The 7007-nt window shown below is 34.1% G+C and overlaps 1 pseudogene; it reads right to left on the bottom strand.

Moving 5' to 3' along the window:
• Positions 1–2480: 2480 nt before the first annotated feature.
• Positions 2481–6664, bottom strand: LOC114039666 (annotated as a pseudogene).
• Between the last annotated feature and the right edge of the window lie 343 nt (positions 6665–7007).

The following is a 7007-nucleotide window of genomic DNA, read 5'->3' as shown; positions in this document are numbered from 1 at the left end:
GACATGGTCAATTATGCTAATAATTTTCCTAATATTGACCTAGCCCTGCATTCCTGTTATAAATCACACCTAGTCATAGTGCATTATCCTAGTGATAAATTTCTGTAATGTCTTTGCTAATATTTTATTTAAAATTTTTGCATCAATATTCATAAGTAAATTGGTTTATAATTTTCTTAGTTTCTTTTAGGTCTTGCTGGTTTAGGTAACAGCAACATGTTAGTGTCATAAAATTTATTTGGTAGGACACTTTGTGGACCTGTTTTTCCAAATAGTTTATATAATATTGGAATCATTCTTTAAATGTTTGGTAGAATTCCCTATTAAACCCATCTGGCCCTAGAGTTTTTTTTCTTCTTCTTGATGGCATGGTCAGTTTCTTTTTTTTTCTAAAATGGATTTATTTAAGTATTTTATTTCCTTTTCTCTTGTAATTCATTTCTTTTGGTAAATATTCATCCATTTTGCTTAGATTGTCAGATTTATTTGCTTACAGTTGGGGAAAATAGCTCTTAACTATTGTTTTAATTTCCTGTTCATTGGTGGTGAATTCACCCTTTTCATTTTTGATAGTGGTAATTTTATTTTCTTCTTTCTTTTTAAAAATAAAATTAAACAAAGGTTTTTTTATTTTATTGGTTTTTTTAAACCTTAGTTTTATCTTAGTTTTATCCATTAGTTCAATAGATTTCTTCCTTTCAATTTTATTAACCTCTCCTTTGATTTTCAGAATTTCTAATTTGCTATTTAATTGGGGATTTGTAATTTGTTCTTTTTCTAGCTTTTTTAGTTGCATATCCAATTCATTGATCTCCTCTTTCTCTATTTTGTTCATGTAAGCATTTAGAGATATGAAATTTCACCTAAGAACTGCTTTGACTTCATCCCCTAAGTTTTGGTATGTTGTCTCATTATTGTTATTCTCTTGGATGAAATTATTAACTTTTTATGATTTGTTATTTAACCCACTTATTCTTTAAGATTAGATTATTTATTTTCCAATTAATTTTTAGCCTATTTTTCATGGTCTTTTATTACATGCGATCTTTAGTACATCATGATCTGAAAAGGATGCACTTAAAATGTCTGCCTTTCTGCATTGGATTGTGAGGTTTTTATGCCCTAATGCATGGTCAATATTTTGTAGGTGCCATGTGCCACTGAGAAAAATGTATATTCCTTTCTATCCTCATTAAATTTTTTCCAGAAGTCTGTCATATCTAACTTTTCTAAAATTTTATTCACATCTTTAATTCGTTTCTTGTTTATTTTATGGTTAGATTTATCTAGTTCTGACAGAGGGAGGTTGAAGTCCTTAGCTTGTGTATTTTTGCTGTCTATTTCTTCCTCTAACTCACTTAATTTCTTCTCTAAGAATATGGATGCCATACCACTTGATGCACACATGTTTATTATTGATATTACTTCATTGTTTATGGCAAGGGTTCTTAAACTTTTTCCACTCAGTATCTTGTTTCACCCAAGAAAGTTTTATGTGACCTCAGGTATGCAACTGTATAAAATAGATATACAAATAAAATGTTTACTGACAATAAAGCATAAATAAATTTATTTTATATGTGTTGGTATACATATAATTTTACTAATGGAATAGATGTGCTGGTTTATTTTTATGTAAAAAATAAAATCTTGGTGGAATGTTTGATAATACAGGACATAGAACATCTTCAACATTTTTCAGAGTTCATCAATATTTTGATTTTATAATTGACAATGTTGAGAATGTCACTTTGCATAAATACACAGTACAAAATGGTAGAAGTATGTTTAGGGTCATTTCAGAAATTGTTGGAAATTCTGTCCTAATCCCAAGCCAGAATTCATTTAACAATTTTTTAGAAAATTCAAGTTTTTAACCTGGGTCATTTGATAACAAGCTTTTAATGGTAGATGATTGACTTTTTTTTATTTCAATTGAATATGGTTTATGAAACCAACTTAATTTCTTAGAATCAAAATTTGAAGGGAAGTATTTCTGAAATTGTGTCTCTAGGTACTTCAGATGATCAATTATAACACTTACAATTAAATCTTTCTGAAGGTTATTTTCAAATACAAAATCATCTGTACCTGTAAACATTTCTAATAAACCATTTGCCAGGAGCCAAGACTGTGGAGTGAAAGCAGTGACTTGCTTGAGCTCTCCCCTAAACCCCTCCAAATACCTGTAAAAAATGGCTCTAAACAAATTCTAAAGCAGCAGAACCCACAAAAAGATAGAGTGAAACAAATTTCCAGCCCAAGACAACCTGAATGGTTGATCAGAAAGGTATATTGCACTAGGTGGGGAGAGGAGCACAGTTTGCCGTGGGTGTACAGGCCCCAGCAAACCTGAAGCAGGCCTCAGAGGACAGAATCACAGGCAGCTGTGGCAGTTTCCAGACCTCTCAACCTATGAATGCCAAAGACAATTTAGAAGGTCAGTGAGAAAAGTCTATTTCCGTGGTGAAAGAAAGAAGCTAGGTCCCAGCCCCAGTCCCTGAGCCTGGCCCCGTGGTGATGGCTGCCTCCTGAGCTTTTGGGCCAGACTGAGGGGGAATCAAGTGGCTGATCAGAGGGGATAGCAGAGATCTCTTTGCTGGTACAGGATTCTCTTGCTTTGCCGAGAAGCTTGGATCTGGGTCACAGTTCTGGGTGGCAGTCCTGGGGCAAGGAGGAGTGTTGGCATGGTGGAGCTTGTAGCAGCAGTGGAGAGGAAATCCTCCTCACAGTTCCAAAATAGAAAAGAGTGCTTGTGGTCACTCATAGTCCAGAGCACAAGCCAAGAAAGGAGTAAACACCTCACCCCTTATCACACCATCTTGGAAGAACTGAAAATTTACAGGTCCCTAGAAGTATCTCTGAAAACAGCTGTATAAACCCCAGAAGCTTGGGACAGTACATTCTCCACATTGGAAGCAGACTCTTACCTTAACAAAGAGTTTAAAACTCAAGTAATTGGCTAGGATCATGAGTAAACCTTGAAAAAAGTGTCAGACCATATCATCTTACTTTGGTGACAAAGAAGATCAAAACATACAAACAGAAGAAGAAAACAAAGTCAAAGCTTCTACATCCAAAGCCACCAAGAAAAATATGAAGAGCTCAAAAGGGATTTTGAGAAGCAAATAAAAGAAGCAGAGGAAAAATTGGGAAGAGAAATGAGAGTGATGCAAGAAAATCATGAAAAATAAGTCAACAACTTCCTAAAGGAGACCCAAAAAAAACTGAAGAAAATAACACCTTAAAATAGCCTAACCCAAATGGCAAAAGAGGTAAAAAAAAACAATGAGAAGAATGCTCTAAAAAGCAAAATTGGTCAAATGGAAAAGGAAGTCCAAAAACTTACTGAAGAAAATACTTCCTTAAAAATTAGAAAAGAGCACTTGGAAACTAGTGACTTTATGAGAAATCAAGACACTGTAAAACAAATCCAAAAGAATGAAAAATTAGAAAACAATGTGAAATATCTCATTGGAAAAACAACTGACATGGAAAATAGATCCAGGAGAGAGAATTTAAAAATTATTGGACTATCTGAAATCCATGATCAAAAAAAAAAAAAAGCCTAGATATCATCCTCCAAGAAATTATCAAGGAAAACTGCCCTGATATTTTAGAACCAGACGGCAAAATAGAAATTGAAAGAATTCACCGATCTCCTCCTTAAAGAGATCCCCACAGGAAAATTCCTAGAATATTGTAACCAAATTCCAAAGTTTCCAGGTCAAGGAGAAAACATTACAAGCAGACAGAAAGAAATAATTCAAGTATTGTGGAAACCCCATTAAGACTGACACAAGATTTAGCAGCTTCTACATTAAGGGACCACAGGGCGTGGAATATAATATTCTGGAGGGAAAAGAAGATAGGATTACAACCAAGAATCACCTACCCAGCAAAACTGAGTATAATCCTTCAGGGGAAAAATGGTCATTCAGTGAAATAGGGGACTTCCAAGCCTTTTTGATCAAAAGATCAGAGTTGAATAGAAAAGTTGACTTTCAAATACAAGACTCAAGTGAAACATGAAGAGGTAAACAGGAAAAGAGAAATCATAAGAGACTTATTAAGGTTGAACTGTTTACATTCCTGCATGGAAAGATGATATTTGTAACTCATGAGACCTTTGTCAGTACTAGGGTAGTTGGAGGGAAAAATCATATGTGTGGATAGATAGATTAGATAGATAGATAGATAGATAGATAGATAGATAGATAGATAGATAGATAGATAGATAGATGACACAGGATGAGTTGAAGACAAAAGGGTGATATCTGGAGAATAAAATTAAGGGGTGAGAGGATTATACTGGGAGAAGGAGAATGGGAGAGGTAGAATGGGGTAAATCATCTCACATAGAACAGACAAGAAAAGGCTTTTACAGTGGAGGGGAAATGGGGGAAGGTGAGAGGGAATAAGTGAATCTTATTCTCATCAGATTTGGCTTAAGGAGGGAATAACATACACTCAATTTGGTATGGAAATCTATCTTACCCTGCAGGAAAATAGGGGGGGAAGGGGACAAGATAGCAAGGAGATGATAGAGGGGAGGGTAGATTGGGGGAGGGGCTAATAAGAAGCAAACACTTCTGAGGTGGGACAGGGTCAAAAGAAAGAATAGAATAAATGGGGGGCAGAATATAATTAAAGGAAATAGAGTTAGTTTTTCACAACATGACTACTATGGAAGTGTTTTGCATAAGTGCACATGTATAACCTGTATAGAGTTGCTTGCCTTTTCAATGAGGGTGGATGGGGAGGGAAGAAGGGAAAAAATTTGGAACCCAAAATTTTAAAAATACATATTTACAAAAAATGTTTTCACATGCAACTGGGAAATAAGAAATATAGGAAATGGGGTACAGAAATCTATCCTGTCCTAAAGGAAAATAGAATGGGAAGGGGAGAAGAGAAGGGGGGGAGAGACAGGAGGGAGGGCAGACTAAGGGAAAGGGTATTCAAAATGCATGCCGTCTTGTGATGAGGGGAGGGGCAAGATGGGGTGAAAATTTGGAACTCAAAATCTTGTGGTAGTGAAAGTTGAAAAACAAAAATAAATAAATTTAAAAAAAAGATTAAGCTCTCTAAAATGGGTACATGTGGTCTTATAGTTAATCACAAGGGAAATAATGTGTTCATTTTTCATATCCTCAAATACTTCATAAATTTTGTGTGCTGTATATGTAAGACTGTATAGTCAAGAGAGACAGATCCATTTTTATATTATTAAAATACATAATTACATAAATTTTAAAAAAATAAACCTTTTCCCACCCTATTCTTCCATATGTTGATTTTTAGTAAAACTTTCAATTTTATCTTTTAACATAAATATGTGCATTTTTCCTTGAAGTTACATGTTTAAATCATCAATTTTTTGGAAATATCCGATAAATAGCACAGTTTTGAAAGTCATAAGTCATTATGAAAAAAAATTAACAAAATCAGATTTCTGCTCTGTCAAAATATAGCAACTTTCAATTTCAATAATCTGTTTAAACCTCACTTTCTTGAGAATCACATTATTTGACATATTTTCTTTTTCTTGTCAATTTAGATGTATTACAGCCTGGTAGTGAAGATTCTGCTGCGTTGTCATTGGTATTTTTACCTCTTTTATCTATATTTAACCACTTATCCATAACTGAAAAATATTTTTGTCCTAACCTAAAATATAAATAAATATTACTAATATCTTTCCAATAAATACTAGTTTTAGTTTATGAAATTATATTTGTTTGTACTTAAGTTTAAAAAAAAGCATGTTCACAATACACATGTAGTGGTGATGGTAGAAAAATATCATTAATGGGCTTTTGTCTTTACTTATTGCAATCAAACACTTATGTTCCTGTAAAAAGAAATATTCTTGACCTTTTGATTTTAGTGTGCATGACTTTGAATCTCTCATTCTGGATTGATTTTTGTGCATTTTTTTTTGCTGCAATATCAAGAACAGATTTCTTTACTGGAAGGGTCTTTTTTTCACTTTCCTCAGCTTCAAAGTCATCATCATCATCATCTTCATAATCATAATCATCTTCTTCAGAAAGTTTTATCTTTTTCTGTGGAACCTTGCTAACAACTCCAACAGCAGACCATTTGCCAGACATATTTAAGAGTTTCATATCATCTTTCTTTTCATCATCTGATTCTCCATCTTCCTCTAGTGCTACCAGGTGATGGTCACTCACATGTACAGGCCTCGAACTACATTTCAATCAGGAAACTACTGGTAGTGTAATCTCAAAGTCACCTGGAGAAACTGACGTCTACACAGATATTGTCAAAGATGTCAGAGTCACTTTAATTGTATTGCCTTCATAGTTCAGCACCTCTGCTTCAACAATATGCAATTTATTCTTTGCATCAGCCCCTAAAGTCATAATCCTCAATGATAACTGGTGCACATTTTCATCATTCTCTACTTTAAAATGATTAGTTCACAACCGAAGAGGAAAATCTGGGTCCAGAAGGGACTCATATCCGATTCCATTGAGTCCTCCAATTGATGGGTGATACTGAGAAGAACAGAGCAGTGAAGAAAGGAGAGCTGCAACTTGGAAGGACAGATCAGTTCTGGCTCCCATAGGACTCCACTCAGGACAGAATCATATTGAGAAAAGAGTTCTGGACAAGTTTCTTGTGTTATATCTTGCATTACACTGTCTAGTTTTTTTTTATTTGTTATATTCTGAGAGACCTATAATCCTTAAATTGTCATTATGCATCTTGTCTATGAAAGTCAATGTATTTTGCTCGTATTGAGATTGGTTATCTTTTAATGTTATTACTTCTTTTTCCTCTTCTAGATTGTCCCACACTTCTGTATATTTGCATTACCAGTCAGTTATTCTCTCTTTCATTTATTAGATTAAATCAAATCATGAACAGAAATGAAAATGGCCAGGTAGAGAGCTATTGGATCTAATGACCTTTGATTTTCCTTTTACTGGCAACCAAAATTGCTGTGCTAATCATTCAAGATGACTTAATGTGGTGAG

This window comes from Vombatus ursinus, unplaced genomic scaffold, assembly GCF_900497805.2.
Source record: "Vombatus ursinus unplaced genomic scaffold, bare-nosed wombat genome assembly UNPS02000749.1, whole genome shotgun sequence".
Taxonomy (NCBI): domain Eukaryota; kingdom Metazoa; phylum Chordata; class Mammalia; order Diprotodontia; family Vombatidae; genus Vombatus; species Vombatus ursinus.
The sequence above is the reverse complement of the archived record's forward strand: the minus strand, read 5'-3'. Positions and strand labels throughout refer to the sequence as shown.